Below are 15,936 nucleotides of genomic sequence, written 5' to 3' on the forward strand. Positions count from 1 at the left end.
TTGGCTAGCTGATGGAATAACAATCTGCACTGGACACAGAATGGAGCTCAGTGGTTGGTTAGAGGTTATTGAGAACTAAGTGGTCTTTAAGTAACAATAATTAGTAACAGTTGCCATTTTTTAAAGGGCTTATTATGGGCCAGGTGCTGTTTTAAGATCTTTGCCTGCATCTTTTCCTTTAACTCAGTTTTCCTAAGAGGTGGTTCAAAAAGATGAAAGCAACTTGCCCAAGGTTAACTGGCCCAGTCAGTAAGGGGTGGAGCTGGGAGTTGACTGAGGCAAGTTGACACTAGAGGCTGATACTCTTAAGCACTATACTGCATCCCTAGGAAAACTTGGGTCTGTATCTTTTCCACCTGTGCTCAATAGAATGTCCTCAGAACTTTAGCATAGTGACTGTATTAGTCTGTTCTTTCACTGCTAATAAAGATATTCCTGAGACTGGGTAATTTACAAAGGAAAGAGGTTTAATTGATTCACAGTTCAGCACGGCTGGGGAGGCCTCAGGAAACTTAGAATCATGGTGGAAGAGGAAGCAAACACATCCTTCTTCACATGATAGAAAGGAGAAGTACTGAGCAAAAGAGAGGAAAGCTCCTTATAAAACCATCAGATCTCGTGAGAACTCACTCCATATCATGAGAACAGCAGCATAGGGGTACCCACCCCATGATTCAGTTACCTCCCATGATGCCTGAGGATTATGGGAACTACAGTTCAAGATGAGATTTGGGTGGGGACACAGCCAAACCACACCCGTGACTAAATGTCAAACTAGTAAACTGCACATATATTAGGTGATCTGCAGAAGTTAGTTAAAGATAAAATGGGTCTTATGGCAGAGTTGTACAAAACTCTAATCAGGGAAACTAGGGTACAGTATCAGGAAGGCATAACTGAATGTGAAAGAGATCACTAAATTGATAACTGTATTAATCTGTTTCAAGAATAGCCCAATAGGATGGTGGCTGGCTTAAAGTTCAGAAAAGAGAACACTTTAAAAAATAAAATGGCTGTGTTTTTTCCTGTCTTGCCTTGGGAGGAGTACGGCAGAGTCTGGTTTTTTACTTAACCAGGTTCCTTCTCTTCTTGGGCACGTAGCTAGACTACATTTCCCTATCTCCCTTGCAGTTTGGTGTCCATGGGACTGAATTCTGGCTAGTGGATGGGAGGTGCTGTGAGCCACTACTAGGCCTGGTTTGTAGAGAACCTTGCACAGATGAGCCTTCTAGCTTTTAGCAACAGCTAATGCAGAGAAGCAGGTGATCTTGGAAGCCATGAAGAAAATACCCTGCACATTAATTTTAAGATGTCATTGATTGTAATATATAACCCAACTTCTAGAATGTTAAATGCTAAAAAAAAGTGAATCTTACTCAAATATGTTAATGGGGATATGTTGATCACTGGAAAGGTACATCTCCTTTGTAAATGGTACATGAACATTTGATTTACATTTTGAGTTCTTGTTGGTTTGGTCAGAATTTAGAATGCCTTAGTCCTGAAGGGTTTTATCAATATGTGGTTCGATCAATACCACTAGAATGTTAGCTCAGTTTTGTCTGCTTTGTTCTCTACTGTTTGCTCAGCATGTGAAAAGCCTCGTGCACATGAACGAACATTTATTGGAGGAAGGAAGACAAAGTTGGAGACTGCCTGTATAGCTTCATGACGCCTTGCCTGCCAGACTAGTCAGCTCTCCTCGGACTTAGCCATGGGAAGACTTTCACATGGTGGCAAGAAACTCAGTGAGTCAGATATTTTACCTTAATGGTTGACAGCGTTGTTGGGGGATACAATCTTTTTCGTAAGGAACTTGAAGAAAAACTAAGTTCTGTCATATAGGTAAATAACAACTGTTGAAAAAAGATTAGAGAAAGGAGAAATCAACATAGAAGAGAAATATGTGGGATGGCTTTGTAGAATAATAATTTATTCGACACTGTTAGTTTGTCAAGGGCTGTTCTAATCTCTTTATATATTTACACGAACGGTGGTAGGTGGAATTAATGGTCCAGACCTTTGTCTCTCTTTGTAGCCAAATTTTCTGCCATGAGATTTTGCAGTTCCTCCCACTAATAAGGTAAAGTCTATTTTCCAGCTCCTTGACTTTAGATTTCTCTGTGGAACTTGCTTTGGCCATTGGAATGTTAGTAAGTATATATGTTGGAGTGTCCTTAAAACCACCCCAAGGTTGAATGACTTGCTAGTAGGACTCACATGACTCAGATACATTCATAGTCACAGCTATGATTTCTTACAGAGAAGGAATACCAAGCAACGTCAGCAAAGAGAAGGGTGCATGGGACAAAGTCCAGAGGGAGCCGAGTCCAGAGTTCTCTTCCTGGGAAGTCACACAGGATGTGGCTAACTTTCTTAGCAATGAGTTGGGACAACACACGTGAAGTGTTGTCATAGGGAAGTGTGTAGAAAAATTATCAGTAGGATCCCATGCATAGGGTGGAACTCACTTGCAATTATCCCTGTTAGGGGTCCTGGGCTTAACCAGCTAAAATGAACCCCATTAACCATAAAGGTCTATCTTAGAAAGCCAGGTGGCTTCCTCCTCGAATTTCTGTATAAACCTTTTGTTTCTGGCCTGAGGCATCAGTTCAGGGGCAGCACAACTCTGGTCAGTAAGCTGGAGCCTCCAGGGCTGGGGCAGTTCCATGGTAGTCAAGGTAAACCCCTAAGAAGTACACGGTGTACATGCCACCCCTTGAAACAGAATTTACAATTCTAGGGTATCCCAAGGAGGACATACGTGGGCCAGGCAGGATAGGTGAGCAGTGCTGTGCCACAACGTGACCTCTCATGGTGGGGCCTCCTACCCTAGGGTTCTCAGTCCAGTCCAGATAAATTCAGTTCAGTCCTCGGCTTTAGGGAGACTTTCTGAGACAGTCAGTTCCAAACAGCTCTGCTTGTCACTGACATGGCTTCATTTGCCTCCCATGTGTGTGGACATTTATAGGTGTGCTGTACAGAGCGCAGGGGTCTGGAGCCGGCCAGCTGTGGGTGCCACGGTCAGCGCTGGCCCCATCTGGCTTTGGCTCAGGAGTCAGTTTGAATTCAAAGTGCCTGCTTCGAGCTTGCAAAGGCAGCATGGGGAGTTTTCCCTCATGAAGAGGAGGAAGCTTCCAGAAACAGTTCTAAAAACAGAGGTCATTAATGCCTCCCTGTCCCCACCCATACCTCCCCAGTGTTTTGTTTTTTTCCCTTGTTACAAAATCAGTATTTCCCATTTTGTAATCATTACTTTATGGTTTTTCCTAGTCACTTTTTCCTCCTCTCATCAGACCTTTTGTCTGAAAGGTATCAGGCAAGGGGACAAAATCATTTTCACAGAAAAACCATTTTATGCCACTTAACCAGAAAGGCACGTCATGTTCAGAAATCAGGACAGAATCCTGAAGTTTCAAACAGTTTCAAAACGATTGACATAACCTCCCACCTCTTTTGTCCTGATCATGTATCTAGTGAGCAGCCTAGAAAAGATCAATGCCTTTCTGAACAGTTGCATTTCACAATCAAACTGCCTTGTATATTGTGTGTACCAGGAGAAAGGTGAGGGAAGTAGAATCAGGTTGTCAATTCATTATAGTCAACGGCAGCGAATCCAGAACACAACAGGTCAATGGATGTAAGACCCAGAGAGGGCCTGATAGTCTGATCTGTCGGGGTGGTAGAGGGGTCACTGTGATCTCTTCCATCCCAGTTGCCGTGATGTGCTTCCCCCAGGGTGTAACTATTGGCAGTAATGGCAAGTTAGGAACACAGTCCGCGGGTGTATTAGAAACACAGAACGGAGCAACTCAATTTCAGGTGGTCCCATCAGAGAGTAAACCTTCTTCCATCAGCATCTCTATGTGACCCAGATGGTCCAGCCAGCATCCGTGATGTTTTCATAGCATCCGTCGTCCAGCCAGCATCCTTGATGTTTTCGTATGTCTGCACAGAGGAGTGTCTCAAACCTGCACTGGTTCTCAAGTTGAAGTTCTATTCACCTAACCTATGCCTGCTTTCAGTTGAGCACAGCTTGTCTGGAAGCTGTAACAGCTCATAACAGATAGTGTCAGCATTTAGCTTAAAGTCCCAGGAATTAGGATCTGTGATTTCAAAAATTCAAAAAAAAGCAGAGGCTTTGCTTTGGCAGCAGCAAAGGCAAAGTCTTGCAGGGGCAGACAGCTGTGTTCCAAGTCCAGGTGACAAGCAAGGCTTTTTTTGAATCTTGTGATAAATGTCAGTCCAAACTGACCTTCTTAAAATATGCACATCAGGCCAGAAATTCATCAACTCTTCTAAGGGTCAGACATCAGATTTCAAGAGAGTTCATTAGCAAACTAAAAACTGGTCTTTAAAATTCTAAAAATGTATCTTTATCTGGAGTTTGCTTCTCTTCTCATATTATCTCCTTTTTCCCTGAGGCTCCGATTGACAAAAATAGTAGAAATCGTCAGTTATGGAGACTGGCTCTGTTTTTACTACAGGCCTATTTCAGAGACATTGTAGATTCAAGTTTCAGACTGCCTCAATAAAGTGAGTTACACAAATTTTTCAGTGTCCCAGTGCATAAAGAAGTTGTATTTACACTATATGTAATGCTTTATGCAGCATTATGTGTAGTGCAATACATGTCTAAAAATGTCCATACCTTAATTTAAAAATACTTCATTGTGGGGCCGGGTGCAGTGGCTCACGCCTGTAATCCCAGTACTTTGGGAGGCTGAGGCGGGAGGATCATGAGGTCAGGAGATTGAGACCATCCTGGCTAACACAGTGAAACCCTGTCTCTACTAAAAATACAAAAAAATTAGCCGGGCGTGGTGGCGGGCACCTGTAGTCCCAGCTACTCCAGAGGCTGAGGCAGGAGAATGGCGTGAACCCGGGAGGTGGAGCTTGCAGTGAGCCAAGATCGTGCCATTGCACTCCAGCCTGGGCAACAATGAAAAAAAAACTTCATTGCTAAAATGTATACAGCATTATGTATAGCGCGATACATGATGCCTAAAAATGTCCAACCTTAATTTAAAAATACTTTATTTCTAAAAAGTGCTAACGATCATCTGAGCCTTCAGAACATTGTCATCTCTTTGCTGGTGGGAGGTCTTGCCTTGATATTGATGGCTGCTGACTGATCAGCTGAACATTGGTTGCTGAAGGTTGGGGTGGCCCTGGTGATTTCTGAAAATAAGACAGCAGTAAAGTTTGCCACATAGGTTGTCTCTTCATTTTATGAAAGTTTCCTTTGTAGCATGTGATGCCATTTGATAGGAATTTGCCCGTGGCAGAATTTAAAAATTGGAGTCAATCCTCTCAACCCTGCTGCTGCTTTATCACCTGTTGACATAATATTCTTATTCCTTTGTTGTCATTCTAGCAATGTTCACAGCATCTTCACCAGGAGCAGATTCCATCTAAAGAACCAATTTCTTTTGCTCATCCATAAGAAGCAACTCATCATTCATTCAAGTTTTATCATGAGATTGTAGCAATTTAGTCACATCTTCAGGCTCCACTTTTTTATTCTAGTTCTCTTGCTATTTCTACCACGTCTGCAGTTACTTCCTCCATTGAAGACTTGATTCCCTGAAAGTCATCCAAGAGGACTGAAATCAGTTTCTTCCGAACTCCTGTTAATGTTGATATTTTGGCCTCCTTCCAAAAATCACAAATGATCTTTATGGCATTTAGAATGGAGAATCCTTTTTGGAGGTTTTCAACTTACTTTCCCCAGATTCTTCAGAGGAATCACTACCCATAGCAGCTATAGCCTTACAAAATGTATTTCTTTTTTTTTTTTTTTTTTTTGAGGTCTTGCTCTGCTCAGGCTGGAGTGCAGTGGCGCCATCTTGGCTCACTGCAAGCTCCGCCTCCCGGGTTCACGCCATTCTCCTGCCTCAGCCTCCTGCGTAGCTGGGACTACAGGCGCCCAACACCACGCCCGGCTAATTTTTTTTTGTTGTTTGTTTTTTTTTTGTTTTCGTTTTTTTTTTTTTTTTTTTTTTGAGACAGAGTCTGGCTCTGTCGCCCAGGCTGGAGTGCAGTGGCCGGATCTCAGCTCACTGCAAGCTCCGCCTCCCGGGTTCACGCCATTCTCTTGCTTCAGCCTCCCGAGTAGCTGGGACTACAGGTGCCCGCCACATCGCCCGGCTAGTTTTTTGTATTTTTTAGTAGAGACGGGGTTTCACCATGTTAACCAGGATGGTCTCGATCTCCTGACCTCATGATCTACCCGTCTCAGCCTCCCAAAGTGCTGGGATTACAGGCATGAGCCACTGTGCCCGACCCAAAATGTATTTCTTAAATAATGAGACTTATTAAAAATTAGTCAAAATTACTCCTTGATCCACGAGCTGCAGAATGGATGTTGTGTTAGTGGGCATGAAAACAACATTCATCTCCTTGTACATCTCCATCAGAGGGTGACGAGTGTATTGTCAATGAGCAGTAATATTTTGAAAGGAATCTTTTTTCTGAACAGTAGGCCTCAATAGTAAGTTTAACATATTCAGTAAACCAAGCTGTGAACAAATGTGCTGTCATCCAGGCTTTGTTGTTCCATTTATGGAGCACAAGCAGAATCAATTTAGCATAATTCTTAAGGGCCCTAAGATTTGTGGAATGGTCAAGGAGCATTAACTTCAACTTAAAGTCATCAACTGCATTAACCCCTAACAAAAGAGTCAGTCTGTTCTTTGAAGCTTTGAAGCCATACATTGACTTCTCTCTAACTATGAGAATCCTAGATATCATCTTCTTCTAATAAAAGGCTGCTTCATCTATACTAAAAATTTGTTGTTTGGTGTAGCCACCTTCATCAATGATCTTAGCCAGATCTTCTGAATAACTTGCTGTGGCTTTTGCATCAGCACTTGCCGCTACCCCTTGAAAGAAGATTTGGGACATAGCTTCTTTCCTTAAACCTCATGAACCAGTCTCTGTTAGCTCCCAGCTTTTCTTTTGCAGCTTCTTCACCCCTCTCAGCCTTCATAGAATTGAATAGAATTAGGCTGGGCATGGTGGTTCACACCTGTAATCCCAGCACTTTGGGAGGCTGAGGTGGGCGGATCGCTTGAGGTCAGGAATTAGAGACCAGCCTGGCCAACATGGTGAAACCTCATCTCTACTAAAAATACAAAAACTACCCAGGTGTGGTGGTGCATGCCTGTGGTCCCAGCTACTCGGAAGGTTGAGGCAGGAGAATCGCTTGAACTCAGAAGGTGGAGGTTGCAGTGAGCCGAGATCACGCCACTGCACTCCAGCCTGGGTGACAGAGTGAGACCCCGTCTCAAAGGAGAAAGGAAAAAAAAAAAGATATTGAAGAGCATTAGGGCCTTGCTCAGGATTCTGGATTAGGCTTTGGCTTAAGGGAATATTGTGGCTGGTTGATCTCCTACCCAGAATCCTCAAATTTTCTTCATATCAGCAATAAGTCTGTTTCACCTTTCTGTCATTCATGTGTTCACTGGAGCAGCATTTTCAATGTCCTTCAAGAACTTTTCTTTCCTTTCACAACTTGGCTAACTAGTGCAAGAGGCCTAGCTATCAGTCTGTCTTGGTTTTTGACATGCCTTCCTCACTAAACTTAATCATTTCTAGCTTTTGACTTAAAGTGAGAGACGTGTAACTGTTTGTTTCACTTGAACACTTAGAGAGGTCATTATAGGGATATTAATTGGCCAAATCTCTTTTTTTTTTTTTTTTTTTTTTTTGAGATGAAGTCTCCCTCTGTTGCCCAGGTTGGAATGCAGTGGTGTAATCTCGGCTCACTGCAACCTCTGCCTGCCAGGTTCAAGTGATTCTACCGCATCAACCTCCCAAGTAGCTGGGATTACAGGAGCCTGCCACCATGCCTGGCTAATTTTTGTATTTTTAGTAGAGACAGGGCTTTGCCATGTTGGCCGGGCTGGTCTCAAACTCCTGACCTCAGGTGATCTGCCTGCCTCGGCCTCCCAAAGTGCTGGGATTATAGGCGTGAGTCCCTGAGCCCTGCCTAATTGGCCTAATTTCAATATTGTTGTGTCTTGGGGATAGGGAGGCCTATGAAGGAGAGAGATGGGGGAATGGCCAGTCACTGGAAGAGTGAGAACATACACAACATTTATCAATTAGGTTTGCTGCCTTATACAGGATTAGTTTGTAGTGTCCCAAAATAATTATGATAGTAACATCAAAGATCACTGACACAGATCACTACAGTAATAATAAACAAGTTTGAAATATTGTGGGAATTAGAAAAATATGACACAGAGATATGAAATGAGCACACGCTATTGAAAATAATGGCCCTGATAGACTTGCCAGGGGCAGGGTTGCCACAAACCTTCAGTTTGTAAAAACCCACAATATTTGCAAACTGCAACAAAGCAAAGTGCAACAAAATGAGGTATGCCTGTACTCAAAGAGTTCACATTCCAATCCACCCACTGGTGGCAAAAAGCAAGAACCTTGTTTCTTATTAACACGCTTTCTTTCCAACTTTCCCTGATTGAAATGATCCCAGTAGTAATTATGAAATTACAAGCATATAATATTTTGCATAAATTTGTATCATACATCCAGATGCAGTAGTCACAAAACAAGATATTTTAAAGAAATATTTTTTTTTTCTCATTGTAAATTTACTCAAATCTCTAGTCGTAAATCCAGCATTTATAGGGTTAACATTCAGCTGTCAGGGAAGATTCTTGCTAGAATGCACAGGAATGGGAACGGTTACTGTAGCAGTGGCAGCCGCTAGGCTGAAGACTGGACAGCCAGAGTTCTTTTTCTTCCCCTGCCCTCCTCCACTTTCTGACTTCTCTAAAGCTTTGTCTAGCCCTGGAATTGATTTAATGTTTTCCCCCCTTGGAGGAAAGAGCAATATAAACTTTTAAATTCTTAATTTTAATTTCTTAGAGACAGGGTCTCCTTCTGTCACCTAGGCTGGAGTGCAGCAGTACAATCATAGTTTACTGTAGCCTCGAACTCCTGGGCTCCTGGGAGCCTCCTGCCCCAGCCTTTCAGGTAGCTCGGACTATAGACAAGCACCACCATGCGTGCTAATTTTTTATTTATTTATTTTTTGTAAAGATGAGATCTTTTTATGTTGCTTAAGCTGGCCTTGAACTTCTGGCCTCACGTGATCCTCCCCTCTCAGCCTCCCAAAGCTCTAGTATTACAGGCGTGAGAGTCACTGCACCAAGCTCTTTATAACACTTTTGTTTTTTAGGTCTAAGTATTTTTTTTCATTTGTTATGTTAGAAATTTAGTTGATTTAAAAAAAATTTTTTTAAAAATTTTTTTATACTTTTAAGTTCTGGGATACATGCACAGAATATGCAGGTTTGTTACATAGGCATACACATGCCATGGTGGTTTGCTGCACCCATCAACCCATCATCTACATTAGGAATTTCTCCTAATGATATCCCTCCCCTAGTGCCCCACCCCCCGACAGGCCCCGGTGTGTGATGTTCCCCTTCGTGTGTCCATGTGTTCTCATTGTTCGATGCCCACCTATGAGTGAGAACATATGCTGTTTGGCTTTCTGTTCTTGTGTTAAGTTTGCTGAGAATGATAGTTTCCAGCTTCATCCATGTCCCTGCAAAGGACATCCATTTTTATGGCTGCATAGTATTCCATGGTGTATATGTGCCACATTTTCTTTAGTCAATCACTGATGGACATTTGGGTTGGTTCCAAGTCTTCGCTATTGTGAACAGCACCGCAATAAACATACATGTGCATGTGTCTTTATAGTAGAATGATTTATAATCCTTTGGGTATATACCGAGTAATGGGATTGCTGGGTCAAATGGTATTTCTGGTTCTTGATCCTTGAGGAATTGCCACACTGTCTTCCACAATGGTTGAACTAATTTACACTCCCACCAACAGTGTAAAATTGTTCCTATTTCTCCACATCCTTTCCAGCATCTGTTGTTTCCTGACTTTTTAATGATCGCCATTCTAACTGGCGTGAGATCTCACTGTGGTTTTGATTTGCATTTCTCTAATGACCAGTGATGATGAGCTTCTTTCATATGTTTGTTGGCTTCATTAATGTCTTCTTTTGAGAAGTGTCTGCTCATATCCTTCACCCACTTTTTGATGGGGTTGTTTGTTTTTTTCTTGTAAATTTGTTTAAGTTCTTTGTAGATTCTGGATATTAGCCTTTTGTCAGATGGATAGATTGCAAAAATTTTCTCCCATTCTGTAGGTTGCCTGTTGACTCTGATGATAGTTTCTTTTGCTTTGCAGAAGCTCTTTAGTTTAATTAGATCCCATTTGTCAATTTTGGCTTTTGTTGCAATTGCTTTTGGTGTTTTAGTCATGAAGTCTTTGCCCATGCCTATGTCCTGAATGGTATTGCCTAGGTTTTCTTGTGGGGTTTTTATGGTTTTAGGTTTTACGTTTAAATCTTTAATCCATTTTGAGTTAATTTTTGCATAAGGTATAAGGAAGGGGTCCAGTTTCAGTTTTCTGCATATGGCTAGCCAGTTTTCCCAACACCATTTATTAAACAGAAAATCCTTTCCCCATTGCTTGTTTTTCTCAGGTTTGTCAAATATCAAATGGTTGTAGATGTATAGTGTTATTTCTGAGGCCTCTGTTCTGTTCCAGTGGTCTACATATCTGTTTTGGTACCAGTACCATGCTGTTTTGGTTACTGTAGCCTTGTAGGATAGTTTGAAATCAGGTAGCGTGATGCCTCCAGCTTTGTTCTTTTTGCTTAGGGTTGTCTTGGCTATATGGGCTCTGTTTTGGTTTAATATGAAATTTAAAGTAGTTTTTCTAATTCTGTGAAGAAAGTCAATGGTAGCTTAATGGATATAGCATTGAATCTATATAAATTACTTTGGGCAGTATGGCCATTTTCACGATACTGATTCTTCCTATCCATGAGCATGGAATGTTTTTCCATTTGTTTGTGTCCTCTCTTATTTCCTTGAGCAGTGGTTTGTAGTTCTCCTTGAAGAGGTCCTTCACATACCTTGTAAGTTGTATTCCTAGGTATTTGATTCTCTTTGTAGCAATTGTGAATGGGAATTCACTCACGATTTGGCTGTCTGTCTCTTATTGGTGTATAGGAATGCTTTTGATTTTTGCACATTGATTTTGTATCCTGAAACTTTGCTGAAGTTGCTTATCAGTTTAAGGGGATATTGGACTGAGACGATGGGGTTTTCTAAATATACAATCATGTCATCTGCAAACAGAGACAATTTGATTTCCTCTATTCCTATTTGAATACTCTTTATTTCTTTCTCATGCCTGATTGCCCTGGCTAGGAATTCCAATACTATGTTGAATAGGAGTGGTGAGAGAGGGCATCGTTATCTTGTGCTGGTTTTCAAAGAAAATGCTTCCAGTTTTTGCCCACTCAGTGATATTGGCTGTGGATTTGTCTTAAATTGCTCTTATTATTTTCAGATACGTTCTATCAATACCTAGTTTATTGACATTTTTTAGCATAAAGGGGTGTTGAATTTTATCAAAGGCCTTTTCTGCATCTATTGAGATAATCACGTGGTTTTTGTCATTGGTTCTGTTTATGTGATGGATTACGTTTACTGAGTTGCGTATGTTGAACCAAGCCTGCATCCCAGGGATGAAGCCGACTTGATCATGGTGGATAAGCCTTTTGATGTGCTGCTGGATTTGGCATTTGGAAGAGTTAATATTTTTAACTCATCCAAAACCCAACTTTGGGTATTTTTGGTCCTTTTTCCTCCCAACTGGAGGAAAGAATGAAAACCAAAGGTATCACCCAAGCTATACCATTTTCCCTTCTCCCTTTGGCCAGAATGTCTGAAAATAGCCGGGTGATCCAGTGAGTGGGTCTCCTTTCCTGGGGAAGGATCAATTATTTTAAAATTCTGCTGGTAACTTTTAACTCACAACACTCAGCAGCCCCGCTGCTATTTAATATCATGGGTAACTTTACAACCTTCCAGCCATTAAGGGTTTGTCACCTTAATTCTGTCCCTTAATCCTTCCTTTAATCAAAGAATGCATTTGTCATATTTCATTGAGTCAGAGTTGGTCTAGGGAATCCCACTTTTGACATGAAATGTATGTCAAGGAGGTCCCTAAGACCACCTCCAGATTTGAGGATTCGCTAGGATTGTCAGGACTCAGTATGCAGTTGCACGCATGGCTAGGAATTGTTAGAGTGAAAAGGATACCGAGCAAATCAGCAAAAAGAAAGGGTCATGGGGCAAAGTCTGGAGGAAACTAGGTTCAAGCATCCACGCATCCTCTCCCAGGGGAGTCACACAGGATGTGCTTAATTCCCCAAGCAATGGGTTGTGACAACACGTGTGAAACTGATACCAACAGGGGACAGGGAAATACTGGGTAGAAGGGGGCAGTTCCCTGGCAAAGGCCCCACCCTCAAGCCTGAATACCCACAGCCCTAAATGGGAACAGGCATTCGTGTTTTTGCACCCAGAAGTTGCCTTTTGGCCCTGCACGCCCCCATATCCTGTACCCATATAAACCCCAAATCCCTGGCTCCAGAAAGAGACCAGGAGATGATCAGAGAGCAGAAGGATGGCGGAATGGTGCAGCAGAGAGAAAATAAGGAGCATCTGAATGCCGAGAGGAGTTCCACTGGGGTTGGTGGGAGAGGAGATTGGCTACTGGGTGGCCAAACTCCAGGGGAAGATCATCTTCCCACTTCATCCCACTTGTAGCTCCCCATCTGTCCCACTGAGAACCACCTCTACCAATCAATAAAGCCTCTGCTTTCACCTTCCTTCAAGTCTGTGTGTCCAGGATACTGGACAAGATCTCAGGATATAGAAAGCTGTCATGTTGGCCCTCTGCCCTTGCAAAAAGGCAGAGAGTCTACTGAGCTGATTAACACTTAAGTTGTCCATGGACAGCAACGCTAAAAGAGTGCACTGTAACACACACCCACTTGGGCTCCTGCACCTGTCCGTCTGCGTGCTCCCCCTCCTGTCAGGGGTTTGAGCAGCCGTGGTGACTGAACAGATGAGCCACACCCCTGTTGCCATCTGCAAGGTGGGGGTCAGGGAACTCTCCCATCTCAAAACGTTGTCTATCAGGGAAACTCATTAGAGACTCGGTGACCAGGCTTTCTAGTGGGGGCTGATCATGCAGGCACCTTTGCCTGGCATGTACTAAAATTTCAGACTCCCAGAAGGAAGACAGATCTTCAGGATAAAAGTATTGTTTGCACAAAATGTTTAGGTACAGTGAGCCTTTCTTATCAGAGATAGTGTTATCTCACTCCAAATTCAAGTTTCCAGATACCAGCCAAGGGCAATCTTGCAAGCGGCTTTTCTAAGGACAGCAGTATCAGGCTTGCTATGCTCTTTTCTGCACAACATGATGTGGCGAAAGGTTCAAAAAGTTTTTGCCCCATCAAGCTTGTCCTTGTTTCCCTCTTCTGTTATGAGGAGAAAAACACGCCTGGTGTAGCCCACTTATCTGAGGAGGAATATATGACATAGGAAATAAAGCTGGGTCTCCAGCAGACCTCAGTCAAAATCAACCAACAACCCTAGGCATTCTCTGTGCGTGAGGAGCACAGCTGAGATAGGTAGAGCTGTCCAGTGAGTCCAGCTTAGGTAAGCTGACCCTTAGTCAGTCCTTAGCTGACCCTTACTTCTGTGAGAATAATTGTTTTAAGCCATTGTGTTTTGGGGTGGTTTGTGGCACTAAATGATACACTAATTTAACACTCCCAATAGCACTATGAGGTAAATATTATTATTATTATTTTTGAGACAGGTTCTTACTCTGTCACCCAGGCTGGAGTACAGTGGCATGATCTCAACTTACTGCAAATTCTGCCTCCTGGGCTCAAGCGATTCTCCTGCCTCATTCTCCTGAGTAGCTGGGACTATAGGCATGTGCCACCATGCCCAGCTAATTTTTGTACTTTTTTCCCTGCAGAGACAGGATTTCATCATTGTTGCCCAGGCTGGTCTCGAACTCCTGGGCTCAAGCGATCTGCCTGCCTCGGCCTTCCAAAGTGCTGGGATTACAGACGGGAGCCACTGTGCTCGGCTGAGGTAAATATTACGAACTTCATTTTAGAGATGAGGAAACTGAGAAAATCAAAGAGGGAAATTAAGGTCCATTTATCCAAAGTCCCACAACTTCTAAGTGGAAGGGCCAGGATCTGAAGGCAGAATATCGGCTCCAGAGCCTGCATGCCTAACAATTGCTTTATGCCATCTTGGAGCTTCGGCTGGAACTGGGAGAATGGCAAAGCCTCAGGTAAGAATAGGCACATCTTGTAAGGAAAGCAATTGGGAGGCCAGTAAGCAAAAACGGAAATATGTGTTAGAGAATCATGAAGAATCACGTCAGCACTTTCCTCTCCTACCTTTGTTTTGAATGTAATGTTGTGAAGGCAAGTTTTGAGATCTCAGGGAAAAAGTGGAAAAGAAACCTCAGAATCATGTTCAGAAAACCCTGATGAAGATGATAATTAATAGAGATTGGGCATCTGCTAAGTGGTGGACACTGCTAAGCACTTGTGGTAATCACTGGTGCTGTCCAAAAATACCTTCAGTTTTTCTCCAGGGCCCACAGTAGAATTTCACTTTCTTGCTTTCTGGAAGTAGAGATGGCCAACTGATTAACTTTAGTCTAGGGTCAGCAAGCTACAATCTTCAGCCTGTAGGCTACGAATGGTTTCTACCTTTTTTATAGCATTAAAAAAAAAAAATAAAGTATGTGAAAAAGGCCACATGTGGTTACAAAGCTGAAACTTTTTACTATCTGGCCCTTTACAGAGAAAGTTTGTTAATCCCTGTTCTAGTCAATACACTGACAGTGGAGCTGGCATGTGTCACATCCAGGTGGAAGCTTTTAAGGGCCAGCATATGATTTTTCCACTTTCTCTTTTCTTCTGTCCTAGTTACAGAGAGAGGATCTCAGTCTGGCGTGAGGATGATGCAGGTGGAGCCTTTACCTGACCTGCTGTGGACATGCAGTATGATAAAGGCACGACGTTATTGTAATTTTAAATCACTGAGACTTTTCTTTTTATTACTGAGGCATACCTAGACTATCCTGACTGATATAGCACTTTACAGACATTTAATCCACACAACTGCCCTATAAGATATTATACCCTTCTTTTGAACTGTATCCTGAATCAGATAACTTAAAACACATGAACACCACCATACTCCATATCATCATCATATCTCTTGTAGACTATTGTCACAGCACCTGATGGCTTTTTTTTTTTTTTTTCTGAGACGGAGTCTTGCTCTGTTGCCCAGGCTGGAGTGTAGTGGCTCTATCTCAGCTCACCGCAACCTCTGCCTCCCGGGTTCAAGTGAGTCTCCTGGCTCAGCCTCCTGAGTAGCTGGGATTACAGGCATGCACTACCATGCCCAGCTAATTTTTGTATTTTTAGTAGAGACGGGGTTTCACCATGTTGGTCAGGTTGGTCTCGAACTCCTGAGCCTCAGCCTCCCAAAGTGCTGGGATTACAGGCGTGAGTCACCGCGCCTGGCCTCCTGATGGCCTTTCTGATGACATTCCTGCCTCTTATAGATTGTTCTCGTTAGTTAGAGACATCTTTTAAGAATTATAATAGATGATTCTGGGATTTCATTTCTGGCAATGATTGGTTAGGTAGTTTGGACAAGTCTTCCCACTTAATACAACTAGGGAAGCTGGATAAAAATATTTTAAAAAATATTTCAAGGCATCAGAGAGCTACCAAGGAAGTGATAAATTACAGGGCAAAGATCTGGGAGGGAAGAGGAATGCAGAGATGTGGGTCTGGCATTTGGGGCTATTTGCCCCTAATGACTGCTTTTAATTCTGAAAGTGGAGCTTCTGTGGACTCACAGAGACAGCAGATAAAAAACTGAGTTCAGGGCTTGTCAAAAAGGAGGGTCTTGGTAAGTATCTAAGGCTTTCAACTGGGACTCCAAAGGGCCATACCCTAGGAGTAAG

At 42.6% G+C, this 15,936-nt stretch overlaps 2 protein-coding genes and 1 long non-coding RNA gene across 3 annotated transcripts in view; 1 reads left to right on the forward strand and 2 right to left on the reverse strand.

The window, feature by feature from the left end:
- The window catches only part of CGRRF1 (cell growth regulator with ring finger domain 1), a 1,085,659-nt gene that overhangs the window by 161,604 nt on the left and 908,119 nt on the right, over positions 1-15,936 (reverse strand). The window lies entirely within an intron of this gene.
- Positions 1-15,936, reverse strand: part of CDKN3 (cyclin dependent kinase inhibitor 3) — a 670,130-nt gene that overhangs the window by 28,228 nt on the left and 625,966 nt on the right. The gene's annotated exons all lie outside the window — the stretch shown is intronic.
- LOC126959362 (uncharacterized) overlaps positions 1-15,936 on the forward strand; it is an 87,000-nt gene that overhangs the window by 4,386 nt on the left and 66,678 nt on the right. Inside the window, exon 2 of the long non-coding RNA XR_007727494.1 lies at positions 1,590-1,748. This is a non-coding gene — a long non-coding RNA (uncharacterized LOC126959362). The remainder of the gene's footprint in view (positions 1-1,589; positions 1,749-15,936) is intronic.

The sequence above is a fragment of the Macaca thibetana genome, chromosome 7 (assembly GCF_024542745.1).
Source record: "Macaca thibetana thibetana isolate TM-01 chromosome 7, ASM2454274v1, whole genome shotgun sequence".
In the NCBI taxonomy this organism is placed as follows: domain Eukaryota; kingdom Metazoa; phylum Chordata; class Mammalia; order Primates; family Cercopithecidae; genus Macaca; species Macaca thibetana.